Source organism: Chiloscyllium plagiosum, chromosome 4, assembly GCF_004010195.1.
Source record: "Chiloscyllium plagiosum isolate BGI_BamShark_2017 chromosome 4, ASM401019v2, whole genome shotgun sequence".
Taxonomy (NCBI): Eukaryota; Metazoa; Chordata; class Chondrichthyes; order Orectolobiformes; family Hemiscylliidae; genus Chiloscyllium; species Chiloscyllium plagiosum.
In genome coordinates, this window is record NC_057713.1 from 19,887,986 (window position 1) to 19,907,707 (window position 19,722).

The window sequence follows — 19,722 nt, forward strand, 5'->3', positions numbered from 1 at the left end:
CAGGGTGCATCAGCAACTGCCATTGACAGGATACAGCAAAGAAACAAAATGAACCAGGCTGCATTACGGGGCTGCTCGCTTGCTCTCTCAGTGCTTCCTCACTTAATCCTGTACCTGTACATTCGCAGCATCAATGCCCGGCTTACCATTGTGGGTGTGTGGCATATTAGTTCATTGGCACTTTTGCCAGAGCCAGAGGTTGTCAGTACTGCCATATCGAGGTGTGCTTTATTGCAGACAGGCTGCTTGTCATGCTTTCCAGCAGGACTCTGTCAGGCAGGGAAGAGGAGTGACTGGATCCAGGTTTGTGGCAAATTGCAATGTCAAGCTCACACCTACAGCATGTGACAAGGCCCTGTGCGGCAAACACACTATGCAACTGTTCAATCGAGGAGCAGACTGGTCTGAGGGTGTCCCTCTGGTTTTGTGCGTTACATCCTTCTGTATTCTGCACAGGTGGAGCAGGGCAATGGAAACATGAGGAGGAATCTGCTGAGGAGGAGGAAGAGCAGGAGTTCAAGGACATTGAGATGAAGGACGCTCTTTTTGTGAATAACAGGGTTCAGCTGTGTCAGACAGGACCTGATGGACAGCCAGTTCCAATAGATTGGTGTAGAAGACATTCAGAGTCTGTAAAATAGTCATTGATCATGATTAGATTAGATTACTTACAATGTGGAAACAGGCCCTTCGGCCCAACAAGTCCACACCGACCCGCCGAAGCGTAACCCACCCAGACCCATTACCCCTAACACTATAGGCAATTTAGCATGGCCAATTTGCCTAACCTGCACATTTTTTGGATTGTGGGAGGAAACCGGAGCACCCAGAGGAAACCCACGCAGACATGGGGAGAATGTGCAAACTCCACATTGTCAGTTGCCTAAGGCAGGAATTGAACCCGGGTCTCTGGCGCAATGAGGCAACAGTGCTAACCACTGTGCCACCGTGACGCATTTGATTTGTTTTTCTGTTGACTGGAAATAAAAGATCATATTTGGAATTGTCAAATTGCTCGCCTGTAAGTGACCTCCACTGCCAGACAGTGACAGGATGTGGGTCTCCAATGGATATCGCAGACAGGTAGCAGTGACTTAGAGACAGTGTGTAGATGAGATTGACTGAAAAGTAAAATGTGTGGCCTGGTGGGTAAACAGCAACTTGGATGAGAGGACGAGAGTGTCATCCAGGAGTAGTGCGGCTTTGTGGCTGCTGTGCCGTGATACTGCTGGTAAGGAACAAGGTAGATTGCCAAAACTTGGTTGGGTGAAAGTAAGGACTGCAGATGCTGGAGAGATTAGCGAGAAAGGTCGAACAGAGAGGTGGGAAGGAAGATGGACAGGTAGGGCAGGTCAAGAGAGCAATGCCAATTTGGAGGGCTGGATCTGGGATGAGGTGGGGGAGGAAGATTTGGAAACTAATGAAGTCGATGTTGATGCCGTGTGGTTGAAGTGTCCCAAGGTGCAAGATGAGGTGTTCTTCCTCCAGTCACCTGGTGGCTTGGATTTGGCAGTGTAGGATGGCCAGGACTTGCATGTCCTTGTCGGAATGAGCTGCCAGAGGATGGGGTGGAGGCTGGTACAATTGCAACATTTAAGAGGCATTTGGATGGGTATATGAATAGGAAGGGTTTGGAGGGATATGGGCCAGGTGCTGGCAGGTGGGACTAGATTGGGTTGGGATATCTGGTCGGCATGGGCCGGTTGGACTGAAGGGTCTGTTTCCATGCTGTACATCTCTATGACTCTATAAATGTTGCAATTGTACCAGTCTCCACAAATTCCTCTGGCAGCTCATAAATGTACCACCCTCTGTGTGAAAAAGCTACCCCTTAGGTCTGTTTTATATCTTTCCCCTCTCACCCTAAACCTATGCCCTCTAGTTCTGTTCCCCTCTCACCCTAAACCTATGCCCTCTAGTTCTGGACTCCCTGATCCTAGGGAAAAGACATTTGTCTATTTATCCTATCCATGCCCCTCATAATTTTGTAAAACTCCATAAGGTCACCTCTCAGCCTTCGACGCTCCAGGGAAAACAGCCCCAGCCTGTTCAGCCTCTCCCAAATCCTCCAACCCTGGCAACATCCTTGTAAGTCTTTTTTGAACCCTTTCAAATTTCACATCATCTTTCCGGTAGGAAGGAGACCAGAATTGCACGCAATATTCCAACAGTGGCCTAACCAATGACCTGTACAGCTGCAACATGATCTTCCCATTTCTGTACTCAATACTCTGATCCCAATAAAGGAAAGCATACCAAACGCCTTCTTCACTATCCTATCTACCTGCGACTCCACTTTCAAGGAGCTATGAACCTGCACTCCAATGTCTCTTTGTTCAACAACACTCTCTTGGACCTTACCATTAAGTGTATAAGTCCTGCTAAGATTTGCTTTCCCAAAATGCAGCACCCCACATTTATCTGACTTAAACTCCATCTGCCACTTCTCAGCCCCATTGGCCCATCCGATCAAGATCCTGTTGTAATCTAAGGTAACCTTCTTTGCTGTCCACCACACCTCCAATTTTGTTATCATCTGCAAACTTACTAACTATCCCTCTTATGCTCGCATCCAAATCATTTATATAAATGACAAAAAGTAGAGGACCTAGCACTGATCCTTGTGGCACTCCACTGGTCACAGGCCTCCAGTCTGAAAAATAACCCTCAATCACCACCCTCTGTCTTCTACCTTTGAGCCAGTTCTGTATCCAAATGGCTAGTTCTCCCGGTATTCAGTGAGATCTAACCTTGCTAATCAGTCTCCCATAGAGAACCTTGTCAAATGCCTTACTGAAGTCCATATAGATCACATCTACCGCTCTGCCATCACCAATCCTCTTTGGTACTTCTTCAAAAAACTCAATCATGTTTGTGAGACATGATTTCCCACGCACAAAGCCATGTTGACTATCCCGATTCAGTCCTTGCCTTTTCAAATACATGTACATCCTGTCTCTCAGGATTCCCTCCAACAACTTGCCCACCACCGACGGTCAGGCTCACTGGTCTATAGTTCACTGGCTTGTCCTTACCACCCTTACCACCCTTCTTAAACAGTGGTATCACGTTAGCCAACCTGCAGTCTTCCAGCACCTCACCTGTGGTTACCCTTTTTTGTCCTTAATGTATTTGTAAAAACCCTTTGGATTCTCTTTAATTCTATTTGCCAAAGCTATCTCATGTCCCTTTTTTTCCTTCTTAATTTCCCTCTTAAGTATACTCTCACTTCCTTTATACTCTTCTAAGGATTCACCCGATCTATCCTGTCTATACTTGACATTTGCTTCCTTCTTTTTCTTAACCAAACCCTCAATTTCTTTAGTCATCCAGCATTCCCTATACCTACCAGCCTTTCCTTTCACCCTGACAGGAATATACTTTCTCTGGATTCTCATTATCTCATTTCTGAAGGCTTCCCATTTTCCAGCTGTCCCTTTACCTGTGAACATCTGCCCCTAATCAGCTTTCGAAAGTTCTTGCCTAATACCGTTAAAATTGGCCTTTCTCCAATTTAGAACTTCAACTTTTCAACCTAGTCTATCCTTTTCCATCACTATTTTAAATCTAATAGAATTATGGTCACAGGCCCCAAAGTGCTCCCCCACTGACATCTCAGTCACCTACCCTGTCTTATTTCCCAAGAGTCAAGTTTTGCAATTCGAAGTAAGGGATCGTGTTTTTAACAGGAGGGAGGTTGGGAGAAGGTGTAGTCCAGTTGGCTGTGGGAGTCAGTGGGTTTGAAGCAGATATCCGTGTTGAATTGGTCATCGAAAATGGAGATGGAGAGGTCCAGGAAGGGGAGAGAGGTGTCTGAGGTGGTCCTGGTGAACTTAAGGTCAGGGTGGAAGGTATTAATGAAGTTGATGAACTATTCAACCTCCTCGTGGGAACACGTGGTGGTGGTGCTGATACAGTCATCAATGTAGCGGAGGAAAAAATGGGGGATGGTTCATGTGTAACTGCAGAAGAGGGACTGTTCCACATCTCCTATGCAGAGGCAGGCATAGCTGGGGCCCATGCAGGTGTGAAGGAAGTGGGAGGATTCGAAGGAGAAGTTGTTGAGGGTGAGGACCAGTTCTGTCAATCGAATGAATGTGTCGGTGGAAGAGTACTGGTTGGGTAATTGGGATAGGAAGGAATGGAAGGCCTTTGCCATGGCGGATGGATGTGTATAGGGACTGGATATCTATGGTGAAGGTGAAGCATTGCGAGCTGGGGAAGCAAAGTTCATGAAGGAGGTGGAGGGCGTGGGTGATGTACTGAATGTATGTGGGGAGTTCCTGGATCAAGGGGGATAGGACGGGATCAAGCTATGAGGAGATAAGTTTGGTGGGGCTGGAGCAGGTGGAGATAATAGGTTGATTGAGGGCAGTCAGGTTTTTGGATTTTGGGTAACAGGTAGAATCGGGTGGTGTGAGGTTCTGGGTCTATGAGGTTGGAGGCTAGGGATGGGAGATCCCGAAGTGATGAGGTTATGGATGGTCTGGGAGATGATGGCTTTGTGATGGGAGGTGAGGTCATGTTTGAAGGGGAGGTCGGAGGAGGTGACTATGAGTTGGTGTCTGGCTTCAGCGGTGTAGAGTTGGTGCACCAAACTTCACTTCCCCTCCCCTCTTTCCACATACTGGTTTAATGGTGAGATTGGGGTCAGAATGGAGGGAGTGGAGGGCTGTGCATTGCGAGGGTGAGAGATTGGAGTGGGTGAGATGGGTAGAAAGATTGAGGCGGTTAATGTCATGTTGGCAGTTAGAGATAGAGTTGAGGGAGGGTAAGAGGCCCACATGGGGTGACCAAGAGGATGGAATATGTTGTGGCAGGAGAAGGTGTTAGAGGGTGGGTGGGAGTCCTGATAGCAAAAGTAAACACAGAGGTGGAGGTGCCGAAAGAAAAATTCGATGTCGCAACGCATGTAGAATTTGTTGACCTGGGAGCGTAGTGGGATGAAGGTGAAACCTTTACTGAGGACTGATAGTTCATCCTCAGGAGGGGGGGGGGGGTGGCGGGGGGAATGGTGACAGCTTGGCAAAGCTGGGGTCTGGGCCTGGTGTGGAGCTGGAGTTGCGAGTGGGGGTGGAAACAGGCTCTGGAGTGGGGTGATGGTCATGTGATCACTGGTGACATCATAGGTGATGTCACCAGAGGAAATGATGTAAATAGCATTGGTAATGGGGGTGGAAGTGGTATATACAGTAGCACCCTTGGGATCAGAAGTGACATTCCGGATGGCTTTATGGAAACAGTGTCTTCGGTGACGGCTTCAGAGGAGACATGGTCAGCAGTGCTTTGGTAAGTGACAACAGTGGGTGCAGAAGTGACACGTTCGACAGCAACTGCAGGGGTGGAAGTGGCATCTATGGCAGCGTAAGTAGAAGCTGTGATTGTTGGCAGTATGTCCAGGGATGGTGTGGTACTCAGCAGTGTTCCGGTGGGTGATGTCAGTGGGGGCAGAAGTGGCATTGGCAGCGGCAACCACAGGAGCAGAAGTGACATAGGGGACAGTGTTTGCAGTGTTCATGAGGATGGTAGTCCTGCGGTGATCTAGGCAGTGGTCACGGTCAGTTCGGCGGCATGGGCGTAAGTGACGTCATCATTTGCAGCAGTAATGGTAGCTATAGCAGCCATGTGGATAATGACATCTGAGCGGTTCTGGTGGCTGGGGGAAGGGTCTGGAGCGCTCGAGGAATCCCAGGTTTGGAGGTAAGTAAGTCAGAGTTTGGTGTACTTATGTTCCTAGATGTCTGAAAAGTTGGAGAAAAAAGCATTTGTTGAGTGTGTGGATCCTTCTCAGGATGAAGACTATCAGAGGTCCTTTGCAGGTCTGGGAGAGTGTGGCCCTGAGCTGGGGCAGGGCTGACTGCAGGGACAGTCGGTGGGAACGCATTGTTACGAGCGTGGACCAGGTGATCCGGAGGGAGAACTCTTTCTGGAGGTTGTCCTGGTCAGGTCCAAATTGTGATTGTCTGAATGTTAGCTGGAGTCCTTGGGGGATAAGTCGGTTGCTGAGGAAGGAGACGCGGCTCTAGTAGCGGGTTTGCTTCAGGATGTTTCTGAAGACCTTCAGGGCAGAGATGACCGGGGGAGGGGAGGGGAGTGGGGGGGAGGGGGGAGTGCAGTGGCAGAGAGAGAGAGAGAGAGACTCACTGAGATTCTTGTGGAGGAAAGAGGAGAACTTCTTCAGGGTAGGCATCCTTGGAAGAGGTTTGCAGTGACTGAGAGAAAGAGAGGACTGCAGATGCTAGAGAGTCAGAGTCGAAAAGTGTTGTGTTGGAAAAGCACAGGAGACCAGGCAGCATCCGAGCAGTGGGAGAATCGACATTTTGGGCATAACCATTTCATCAAGAATGTGGGGGAGGAAGGGGCTGAGAGACAAATCGGAGGGTGGGTGTGGAGCTGTGGGGAAGGTAGCTGGGAAGACAATAGGTAGATACAGGTGGCGGATGATTGTGATAGGTCGGTTGGGTGGGTTGAGCAGATAGATGGGAAGCAAGATGGACAGGCAGGACAGTTCAAGAGGGCAGTGGAGGTTTGGATGGTTGGATCTGGGATGCGGTGGGGAGGGGGGGTGGCAGGAAAATTTGGAAACTAGTGAAGTTAATGTTGATGCCATGTGGTTGAAGGGTCCCAAGACGGAACTTAAGGTGTTCTTCCTCCAGGCGTCCAATAGCTTGGAGCCCTCCAGCGCATTTCCTCCTCTTTCTGCACCTGCTCCCTTGAATCCCACTCCTCCAACAAGTATAGATCCACCGGTCCTCACCTTCCACCCCATTAATCTCCAGATAAAGCCTTTGCCATTTCCACCACATACAATCAGACCCCACCACCAGACGCATATTTCACTCCCCAACCCTGCATTTCACAGAGACCATTCTCTGCATGAGTCGCTCGCTAGGTCCACACTCCCCACCACCTACCCTCCACACCCGGCACCTTCCCTTGCCACCACACGAGGTGTAAAACCTGCTCCACTCTTCCCCCCCCCTCACCTCCATCCAAGGTCCCTAAGGATCTTTTCACATCTGGCAGAGATTTTCCTGCACATCCATCCACCTCATCTATAGTGTCCATAAAGGTAGCCAACTTGCAGAGTGTTTCAGGGAACATCTCTGGGACATGCACCAAACAGCTCCACCACCCTGTGACCGACTACTTCAACTCCCCTTCCCACTCCCCCAAGGACATACAACTCCTGGGCCTACTCCACTGCCAAATCCAAGGCACTTGGCAACTGAAGGAAGAGCACCTCATTGTCCACCTTGGGAACCTTCAACCACACAGCATCCATGTGGACTTCACTAGTTTCCGATTCTCACCTCCCTTCATCTCATCCCAGATCCAACTCTTCAACTCGGCATCGCCCTTTTGAACTGTCCTACCTGTCCATCTTCTTTCCCACCTTTCCACTCCACCCTCTCTGCTGACCTATCATGATCATCCCCTCCACCTGTATCTACCTATTGCCTTCCCAGCTACCTTCCCACCCCCAACCTCCTATATAACTCTTAGCCCCCTTCCCCCTCCCCCACATTCCTGATGAAGGGCTTATGCTCGAAATGTTGACTCTCCTACTCCTCAGATGCTACTTGACCCGCTGGGCTTTTCCAGCACCACACTTGGCTGGATGCACAGTGACCTTTCAAAGGTGGTGTGGTGCAAGGGATGCTGGTCTTTCGGCAATATCCAATGAGTGGTGAGTTGTTCTGGGAATGCCAGGGTTGAAGGTTTGAGGTATACAGAGAGGTCAAATAGGCTGGGGGTGGTTACCCTGAAGCGTTGGAAGCTGAGGAGGGACCTTATAGTGGTTTAAAAAATCATGAGGGTCATGGATAGGGTAAATAGACAAGGTCTTTTCCCTGGGGTGGGACAGTCCAGAATAGAGGGTATAGGTTTAGGGTGGGAGGGGAAAGATTTAAACGGACCTAAGAGGCAACTTATTCACACATACGTGTATGGAATGAGCTGCCAGAGGAAGTGGTGGAGGCTGAAACAATTATAACATTTATTAAAAGGCATGAATAGGAAGGGCTTTGAGGGATGTGGGCCAAATGCTGGCAAAAGGGACTATTTAATCTGGTCAGCATGAACGAGTTGGACTGAAATGTCTGTTTCCGTGCTGTACATCCCTATGAATCTATGACTCTCTGGCTCTGGTAAATGGAAATGAAATCAAGTAGAATGGGATGCAGAAGGCAGTTGGTAAAAGCAGTGAAAAACTTTGTGAGCCCTTCAAAAAACGCTCAAAAAAAATCTCAATGCAACTGACACTGGTCAGTAAAAAAACCAGTAAGATTGTAAGATTCAGCCCCAAGACTCTATTTATAAACCTCAAAATCCCATATGTTTTCTTAAACTGCTCTGTCACCTTCAATGATTGGTGCACATATAAGGCCAGGACCATCTACGCCTGAACTCCTTTTAGAATTGTATCCTTTATTTCATATTGTCCTACCAACCAAAATGTATCAGTTTGTCCAAAACTTCACTGATATACCATACCAGCTTTTAAGAAAGGGAAACAAATTTGCGATTGATATCAATAGAAAAAAAATTACTGCAGATAATTTTCAGCATGTAAATTGACTCATTCTACATTTCTAGAAGGTGTTGGATTTTTTTCAGAACTGTCACATTTACATTGATTTTTATTTCATTGATTTATGCATGCTCGTGAAAGTGATCCAAGTGGGAATATTCTAAAATAATGATCTAATGTATTACTGACAGGTGAGGAATGGTAAAATTCCCCTTTTCCCACCTTTTGAGAAACAAAGCCAGTTGTGTTTCTTAAAAGAAAAATGTTACAATTCTTAAGCACAGCAACAGAGAAATGACATGTTTACTTGTAGACTTTAAAGAAACGATAAATGTTTATTATTCAGCATTGAAAAGGTATTTGCAATTGCACACACTCACCCACTCATGTCGACACAAACTCAACAAACATGGTGATTTTACAAATTCTTTCACAGGATGACAGTATTGCTGGCTACACCAGCATTTATTGCCTAAGGTGAGGGCAGTTAAAAGTCAACTATATTGCTGTGGGTCTGGAGTCACATGTCGGCCAGACCAGGCAAGGATGGCAGTTTCCTTCCCCAAACGGACATTAGTGAATCAGATTTTTTTTTAACAATGGATTCATGGTCATCATTAGATCCTTGATTCCATATTTTTATTGAATGCAAATTCCTACCATCTGCCATTCCCTGGTCACTGGTTTAACAGTGCAGCAATAACACTACTAGGCCATTGCATTCCTCAAATCACAAAAGGGGTAGCAGGCACTTTGGTTATAAAAATCCAAATGTTCACTGTTACTCATGCCCCCCTACACATTAACAGCACAGAGGTGGAATGAGTGGAGAGTGTCAAGTTCCTGGGAATTGTCATCCACAACAAGCTTTCTTGGACTCTTTATGTGGACGCACAAAGGCCCAACAACATTTCCTCTTCCTCAGGCAGCTGAGGAAATTTGGCATAACGGCAAATACCCTTGCCACCTTTTATAGGTGCACATCGAGAGCATTCTGTCTGGATGTATCACTATCTGGTATGGAAAATGTACCATTCAAGATTGGAGATGGTTACAGAGAATGGTAAACTCGGCCCAGGCAATCACAAAGGGTAACCTCCCATCTATAGAAGCCATCTACCAGGCCTGCTGGTATCTTTTGTCTCTCAAGATAAAGTCTTGTGGCAGTATAAGCCTGTAATTCCCTTTTTGTCCATTGACCAAGTAGAATCTAGAGGTTAATGAAGATAGGGTGTAGGTTTGCTCGCTGAGCTGTAGGTTTGATATCCAGACGTTTCATTACCTGGCTAGGTAACATCATCAGTGGCGACCTCCAAGTGAAGCGAAGCTGTTGTCTCCTGCTTTCTAGTTATAGCTTTCTCCTGGATGGGGTCCCTGGGGTTTGTGGCGATGTCATTTCCTGTTCGTTTTCTGAGGGATTGATAGATGGCATCTAGATCTATGCGTTTGTTTATGGCGTTGTGGTTGGAGTGCCAGGCCTCTAGGAACAAAGATAGATTTGCAGTGGTTTATTATATGAATTTGTATGTTTCTTTTGTTTACTTCAGAACGGGGATGTTGAACACTTTTAGTCTTATCTGTCAGCTAGGGCTCCTTTGATTGGACCAGACTAACAGTGTCAATCAGGTAACTCATACTCTGAGGTCCACCTAGCTATCCTTGTCACAATTGAATTGAATTGAATTTATTGTCACGTGTGCCAAGGCACAGTGAAAAGCTTTGTCTTGCAAGCAATACAGGCAGATCAGAGTTAAGTAGCATAGATAGCAAACAATAGGTAAACAGCGGCAAAAACAAAAACACAGTTACAGGTGAATATTAAGAGTTTGTGAGTCCATTCAGTATTCTACCAACAGTAGGGTAGAAACTGTTTCGAAACTGGCTGGTGCGTGTGTTCAGGCTTCTGTACCTTCTCCCTGATGGTGGAGATTGTAGAAAAACATTGCCAGGGTGGGATGGATCTTTGAGAATGCTGGCAGCCTTTCCTTGACAGCAGGCCTGATAGATGGATTCTATAACGGGAGGTTGGCCTTTGTGATTGCCTGGGTCAAGTTCACCATTCTCTGTAACAGTCTCCGATCTTGAATGGCACATTTTCCATACCAGGTAAGGCTACATCCAGACAGAATGTTGGATGTTATAAAAGGTGACAAGGGTATTTGCCGTCATGCCAAATTTCCTCAGCTGTCTAAGGAAGAAGAGACATTGTTGGGCCTTTTTAACCAGTGCGTCCACATGAAGAGTCCAAAAAAGCTTGTTGTGGTTGACCACTCCCAGGAGCTTGACACTCTCCACTCGTTCCATCTCTGTGCTGTTAATGTGAGCATGAGTAACATCCTGCCAAAAGTCAATAATGAGTTCCTTGGTTTTGCTGGCATTGAGAGCCAGGTTGTTCTCAGTGCACCATTTTTCCAGGTCTTCCACCTCTCATCTGTAGTCTGTTTCATCACCATTTGAGATTCAACTAACTATGGTGGTGTCATCAGTGAACTTGTAAATGGCAGTAGTCTGGTATTTGGCGACGCAGTCATGGGTACACTGTAAGTATATCAGAGGCTGAGTATGCAACCCTGGAGAGGGCTCCAGTGTTGAGTGTTAGTGGGCCTGTGGGTCAGGAAACTGAGGATCCAGTTCCAAGGAGTGGGGCTTAGTCCAAGATCATTAAGGTTAGTAATCAGTCTCGAGGGGATAATAGTGTTGAAGGCTGAACTGTAGTCAATGAGTAGGATTCTTACGTGGCTGTTCTTGGTGTCAAGAAGTTGTAGGGAGGAGTGATGGGCAAGTAATATGGCATCTGTCATGGATCTGTTGGTCCAATTGGCAAATTGAAGTGGGTCAAGAGTAGTGATGAGGCTGGAGTTGATTAATGCCATGAGCAGCCTTTCAAAGGACTTCATGACCATTGAAGTTAGGGCCACTGGGCGGTAGCCATTGAGACATGCTACAGGAGCCTTTTTAGGCACAGGGATGATGTTGACACTCTTGAAACAGGCAGGGACAGTGGCCTGCTGCAGGGAGAGGTTGAAGATGTATGAAAAGACCACTGCCATTTGATCTACACATGCTCTGAGTGCATAGCCTGGTACTCCATCTGGTCCCATCACTTTCCTTGGATTCACATGAAGGAAATCTGATCTGATCTCTAATGCAGTGATTCTTGGGATAGGTTCGTCAGGACTTGTTGGAATATTTATGTCTCCGCCGAATATCTGCTCAAAGCGAGCATAGAAGACGATCTCGGAGGTATGTGTCAATATCTGCTATCTTGGACTATCTCTTTTAAGAACCTGTGTCATTCAGTGCTTGCTATAGTTATCGGGTGTCTGTCTGGGTCTCTAGTTTGGATCGGTATTGATTCTTGGCTGTTTTAATGGCTCTGCAAAGGTCACATTTGGATTCCTTATATTTGAGTTGGTCTCCTGATCCAAAGGCCTCACACCTGGTTTTTGGTAGATTCACTATGTCCTGATTCATCCAGGGTTTCCTGTTGGGGAACGCCTGGATTGACTTCCTCAGTATGCAGTCCCCCACACACGTCTGTGTCCAAGGTCCCTGTGGACTGTTTGAACATAGGCCAATCAGCCGATTCTAGACAGCATCGGAGTTGATCCTCTGCCTCCTCTGACCAGCACTGGACCTATATCCATGAGGGGGTTTCCTGCTTGAGCTTTTGCCTTTAAGCTGGGAGAAGAAATGTGGCATTGTGGTCGGAGATCCTGAAAGAGAGCAGGGGATGGAGCAGTAGGCATCTTTCACAGTGGTGCAGCAGTGGTCTAAAATGTTTGGGCCCCTTGTGGGGCAGGTAATGTTCTGGTGGTACTTGGGCAACACCTTCCTTAGATTGGCTTGATTGAAGTCACCAATTACAATAAACAGGGCCTCGGGGTGTTAGTGATGGAGTACAGCACACCCAGAGCTCCTCAACCTTTGCTTATGGCGGTATGTACACAGCAGTTAGTATAGCAGTGGTAAATTCCTGTGGTAGATAGAAGGCATTTGATGGTGAGGAATTCAAGATTTGGGGAGCAATGGCTGCCCAGGGTTGCAATGTTTGTGCACGACATTTTGTTCATTAAAAAGCAAACCCCTTCTCCCTTTGTCTTACCCAAGGACGCTGAGCGGTTCAAAAGACGAATAGAAAATCACTACATTGACCTTTATCCCTGACATGACACAAAGCTCTTGAAGAAATTGCATGAATATGAATTACCTGCTCATTCAATTGTATTGACCCTGTGTAGAAATCTGTGAAGTGGACTGGCGCAGTAAGCAAGGTGCGCCTTATGTAAGCTGACTGACCCTTGGGGAGAAAGTGAGGTCTGCAGATGCTGGAGATCAGAGCTGGAAATGTGTTGCTGGAAAAGCGCAGCAGGTCAGGCAGCATCCAGGGAACAGGAGAATCGACGTTTCGGGCATAAGCCCTTCTTCAGGAATGAGGAGAGTGTTCCAAGCAGGCTAAGATAAAAGGTAGGGAGGAGGGACTTGGGGGAGGGTTAACCAATGGGCCATAAACATTAAGTGCAGTGGAATCTTCCTGACCTACAGTAAGCATTGCACTGTTCAGTGTAAAAGCTTGCTGACCTCTCTGTTGAATAGAACAAAGTTCTTTTAGGTCTTCTGAGCTGAACCACAACCTTCTTATACATAACTCAAGGGAAATATGAGAGTAAAACTTTCTGGGTCTCTAAAATCCGGCGGGTGTGTATTATTAGTCAGGTCTGGATCTCCTGTGGGCCTTGTGAAAATGGCTTCCCAGATTCCCAGCTGTTTCTCATCAAAAACTGAGTGATAAAAAAGGAGAGTTGCCACGGCGAGAAGTATTTTGCAGCTTTCCTCTACATTTAAGAAAAAAAATTCGAAACAAAAAAAGGAAGTCTTTCAACTGAAACTCTTGAAAATACAGAGCAAAGATGCTTTTATGCAAGAGCAATTCAAAGCTAAGAGCCTCTATCTAAGAGCACTATGAAATACAGCAGCTCACCTCGAAGATGTCAACACCTCTCAACCCTTCTCACGTGTTCTAACATTACACTGGTCCCACATTGGCGCCAGATAAACCATTGATGACAATGACAATATACAGCCTGATCTAAAATCCTAATTCACGGTGGCTCAGTGGTTAGCATTGCTGCCTCACAACACCAGGGACCCAGGTTTGATTCCAACCTCGGGTGACTATCTGTGTGGAATTTGCGCATTCTCCCCGAGTCTGCCTGGGTTTGCTCTGGTTTCCTCCCACAGTCCAAAGATGTGCATGTCAGGTGAATTGGCCATGCTAAATTGCACATAGTGTTAGGTGCATTAGTCAGAGGGAAATGGGTCTGGGTGAGTTACTCTTTGGAGGCTCGGTGTGGACTGGCTAGGCCGAGGGGCCTGTTTCCACACTGTAGGGAATCTAATCTAATCTTGCCAGCAATACCCATATCTTGAGAATAAATTATAAAGCAGGCTCCACCTTCAACAAAAACCTGCTAGTCACCCATTTTCTCCATTCCTTCACAGTGGGGAGACGTAGATTAATGGTTATGACAAATTACTACAAGTTCAAAGACTCAGGCTAATCTTTTGTGAACGCAGATATATTGGGTTCCAGAACAGCAGTCACATAATTAGTTCTTAATTGCATTCTGAAATGATCCAGCCAGTGGCTTAGATAAAAGGCAATAAGGAAAGGGCCGATGCTTACAAGCCATGGGATTATAAAGGCAAAAATGCTGATTACCCATTAGGGTATGATCATTTAGGGACCTGCTGCCCTTCAGTATTTCACCCAATGCTTCCTCTTTGTAGATCAATCTAGATGATGGGATGGGAATTGGGAATGTCAAATGTACAATGCAGGTCCTATTTTTACCTGATGCTCAGCTTCCAGCAGAAATTATCAGATTGGAATCCAAAGCCTTATCAGATTGATCAATGATCCATGGGCACTAAAACCAAACAAGTTCCTTGTGACAAATCCCATTCATTTGTGAGGCAGGCCTAAAACCACCATGACAGGAATGAGTTATGTTTCAATAATTTGGACTTGAGTAAGCAGGTGATCAGTTAATGACAAATCACCTCTTGCAAGGAAGAATAACGATAATTCAAAAACAGATTTATGGTTTTGTGGCTAGTTTATGGCTCAAATTAATGTAAACTTAGGTCAACACGTATGTGAATACTTTGAGATGGAAAGATTTTACTCAAGGATACAGCAGTATTTTACAATGGTTTCATTTTGTAGCTTCAAACATGTAACAAGCTTATGTGCATTGATTTTGTGTGATCATCTTGAGTTATAATTTGTCTCATGTGTGACAGAACGGCTCAGTGGTTCGCACTGCTGCCTCACTATACCAGGGATCTGGATATGATTCCAGCCTCAGATCACTGTTTGCGTGGAGCTTGCATGTTCTCCCTATGTCGACATGGGTTTCCTCTGGGTGCTCCAGTTCCCTCCCACAGTAGAAAGATGTCTAGGTTATGAAGATTGGCCTTGCTAAATTGCTCATAGTGTCCAGTGATGTGCAGGCTAAGTGATGGATTAGCCGTGGGAAATAGAGGGATAGGATAAAGGATGGGTCCGGATAGCATGCTCTTTGGAGGGTCGAAGTGGACCTGATGGGCTGAATGGCCTGCCACTATACTGTAGGGATTCTACGATCAGCAATTATTGTAGAGTCACACATGGTTCTTGCAGTTAAAGAGTATTTATCCATTCTTGAGAATAACTGATGCTTCAGTTGGAATCGAAAAGTGTGACACTGGAAAAGCACAGCCAATCAGGCAGCATCCAAGGAGCAGGAGAATTAACGTTTCGAGCATAAGCTCTTCATCAGGAATTGCATCAGTTGGAGTGTTTGAGATGATATTAATCACTATGGGGTGATACCATATACTCAAAGCAGCTGCTCAAATTACTTTGCTGTTATCACATTATCAGTAAAGATGTAAAGAAGGTTGGCAGGTTGAAAGGGACAGGCTGTTCAAAGAGATAATTTTGCAAAGGGAATGACACATCAAAGAATGTATCAGGAGATAGGAGGAAGTGATATGATTAAGATGAACATCACTTTTAAATAAGCTATCTAGGAATTGAGCGTACACTTTGTTTAGCAAATCTGAGAGGTGAGGTTTAGGGTTAATACATTGCTGTTAATGTAATAGCAAACAAATTAGAGGCCAGGATGTCTCCATTCAAGTCGACAGGATAGTGGCGAGAAGGGTTAATAAATGGTGATTCTTGGTGACACAAATTAAAGTCCAAAGGCAAAAGGAGAACTTCAGTCAACAGAAGAAGAAACAAGAGACCCAGTCAACCAGAGACGCTAGCTGTCCTGAATTGCATCTGAAAACCATTGCTTTTATTAAGTATCAGTTCTTTTGCACTTATTATAATAAACCTAATAAAGATTGAATATGCTCAAGAACATGCTGGTACCTGGAATGGTAACTAATCAAGTCTAGTAAACTTTTAGATGGCTCTCCCAAATTCAGTCTCTCAGAAATAATGTTCAAGTAAAGCCCAAAAGCTAATACCATGCTGAGAGTGGTCCTTATTCAACCAGTGCAGGACAAGTAAGAGCCATGGGTAGCCATGCCCATGGCTATGATCTCAGTACAAAACCCTTATGTACAATTGTTCATGCCCAAGAAATGTCCCTTATCCAAACAATGCCGCAGACTATTCACCTTAAACATGTCAAATGACAATACCCTGGAACATCCGAGGCTGAGGGGGTGACCTTGTAAAGGTATATAAAATCATGAGGGGCATGGATAGGGTGAATAGCCAAGGTCTTTTTCCCAGGGTTGGGGATTCCAAAACTAGAGGGCATAGGTTGAAGGGGAGAAAGATTTAAAGGGACTTGAGGGACAACTTTTTCATGTAGATGTTGGTGTTAAGTCTGGAATAAGTTGCCAGGGGAAGTGGTGTAGGCAAGTACAATTATAACATTTAAAAGGCATCTGGAAGGGTAAATGAATTGGAAGGGTTTAGAGGGATATGGGCCAAAAGCTGGCAATTGGGACTAGATCAGTTAAGGATATTTGGTCAACATGGACAAATTGGACAGAAAGGTTTAATTCCGTGCTGTGTAACTCTATGACTCTATATAAGTTTGGCTTCAAGGATTTGCATTTGTTAAATGAATATAAACAAATTTGACATGGGGGGAGGCACAAGATCCATCATTACAATTGTTTCTGTGATGAAAAATGTCATTGGTTTGGTATGGTTGAGAGATTTGCAGAATCTCTACATGAGCTAATTCTACTAGGCTAAGAAAGAGCTGCTTGAAATCTTGAAGCATTTTATTCACTTTGTACTTGATTGAGACTTTTCCAATAAAGTCAGCATGGAGACTTTGACCACTCAAGCTGAATCACCTCCTTCAGAACTGTGGAGGAGAAAGAAAGGAACGAAGGCCGACAAACTGTATTGCCATTTCATTGACATGGTAGAATCAGAAGGCTGAGAAGGAGATTATTTGACCTATAATTGCTCTGCTGACTCTTTGAAAATGATTCATTTAGTCCCAATTAGTTGAAGATTCAGGCAGCATTAATATCAATTTAGTATTTATGAGAGTAACATTACTCTTGTATTATAGCTGAAGGTACAGGAGAAACATGTCAAACTATATAGAAATCTATGATTCTATATAGTAACTGCAAGACTTTAAAGTGAGGAAGCTGACTACAAGCACCATTGCAATTCAAGCGGGTGAGAAAATTTCAAGTAATTTGGACTGGAACCGTATCTTTGCAACTCAATGATACTTAGTACTGTGTGACTGCAAGGCTCAGTGCCGGGAATATTCTGTTATTTACAGAGCCATTGCTTTTTGAATCACTGCCATTCCCACTGGCCTATTCCAAGTCGTCACTGACCTCGGGGTGCCTAACACTGTGCCATGAACCGGGCATTCCGTAGAGAATGTTCTTTACTTTGGAGATTTTAGCTCTTTATACAGCTGCCAATGTTTTTTTTTTCACAGTAGGACCCCAAGGGTAAAACACAACAAACATTCAGTGCATTTTTTTTTCAGTCAAAAGTAACTCTTGGGATATGAGGCTCAGTAGAGATCCTATGTTATCGGTCACCATTCAAAAACGTCAGGAAAACATCCTTTTCCTACCACTCTCATACAAAGTAATATATTTAGGCACTAGTTCCTTCTATACTTCTATGCTTTCCACAGCTTCTCGGGATTATTTTATTCCTTTTCATCTTACGTTTGTTTTTCTCTGTGAACATTCCAGAGGTACCTGCAGTCCTGGGTTACCCCACCTGGAGTTTCTTCTCCATGTGAGCATTGCTAGGTGAGGGTCAGTGACTGTGAGCAGCAATGCAGACGATCCATATTCATTTATATATAGCTTTCAGTGGGACTCACTGTGTAGGAAGTCAGGAAGAGTGCTCCCTTCCTCCCTGGGCTGGAATTAGACAACTTGTTGAACCCTTCACTGGGTTTGCTCTTTGCAGCGAGAATAGTGTGATAAAGAGAGGCAAAGAAATGGAATGATGATGGGGAATTCCAGAAAGCAGACACAGCTAACAACTTCACCTTCAACTCACTGCTCGCTCCTCATAATCACCATCTTGGGCACCCATCAGCACACTCCATGGGTAGTGGCCGCACATACCCCACCTCCAACATGTGCCAGCCTCTCCAGCTCATATCTCCAACTTGCAGACAGTGCAGTTCCTCAGTGTAATGTTGCACTCTGCGATACATTGGAATGTTGCTGTGAGGGCACTTTGCAAATGGAGAGAAGCAGACACTTTACAGATTGGACCAGGCTGCATTGCTGCACACATGCTGTTTTAACAGTCACTCACTTAGCACTGACCTGATACTCACAACATCTCTGCCCTGCCTTTGCTTTGCCTTTTTGTGCATTTCCCCCTCAACCAGGCCTTACAGGCTCACTGTTGCATTGCCTTGTCTCTCAGCATGCACACAAGCCAGGAAGCAATCATGGCTATCAGCAGTCATTCCACCACGGGGGTGGACATGTTACTGTTTGGCTAATTGTTATGTCAGTGTCTCACCTGCACCATCATCCGGCAGCTCATGTAACCAATACACTGCAAGCAGCCAAGTCTCAAAGTCTAATATGAGCACTGGAGTGGAGGGAGGCTCCTGTCAGTCTGGGGTCCTGGCACAGTAAGTCCAAGTCAGTTTCTGAATCAGTCCAGGGACATGGAGCACTCAGGCATCTGGTTGGGACAGTGGCAGTGAAGTGGTCTTTACTTGTACCATTCAAGCAATGGGCCAGTGAATCCAGTGCAAGCAGCCTGGGAACTTACAGAACACAGTCAAGGGAGCTTTACAGATATCTGACAGGGATCTGATCACTCATTGTCTGCGGTTGTGTTGCTCAAGGGATGGGCCATGGTCAGTGCAAGAAACACACCCACTAAAGGTCAAGGTGAGTTATCAGAGAGCCAGGGCAACAGGAGCAAACTTATGGAGATTGGAGTTGGAATGCAGGGAAGGGGATGACAATACTGAAGTTGGTGGGGTTTGATGGCGACTCATTACCTATGAGGGGGCAGAATAATAGAGCTTGGGAGGGAATAGCATCATGCAGAAGACGTCATTGTCCACAATGATCAGCACCTTGGCTTCTAGAGGGATAATGTACTGCCATACCCAGCATGTTTGCTTCATGTGCCCGGATTTCAGTCTTAAACATACTCAGCATTTAAGACTCTTCCATGGTAGAGAGCTTTGTATGGTTTACATTAAATCTCAGCCCGTGGATGTGTGCTGGAAAAGCTGATTTGTCCCCTGGGTGCCCTTTCTTTTCCTCCATGGGCCAGGGAAGCTGCAAAGATTTGGCTGACTCACTTCCAGTACAAGGCAGGAAGGAAGAGGAGTCAGAGGCTGAGCTGCACACGGCCACTCTCCTGCACTTCCAAAGTGGAAAATGACATTGACTGCAGCTGGAAGCAATTCACTTCCATGATTCAGGAACCAGCGTGATAGTCTCTGCAGTCAAAACATCGTTCAAAAAGGAACGTGCATCTCCGTCCTGCACCTGGAGTTTGTTGTGCTTGCCAGCTGTAAATTCCTGTAAGTAGTTTAAAAGAGTGGATTTATGGTTTATGCCTTTTGCTTAGAGATAGATCTCCCTTGTGCCCACAAAAAAGTGTAAATCCTCAATTGAGTTCCAGCCTGGACCTCTTGGCAATA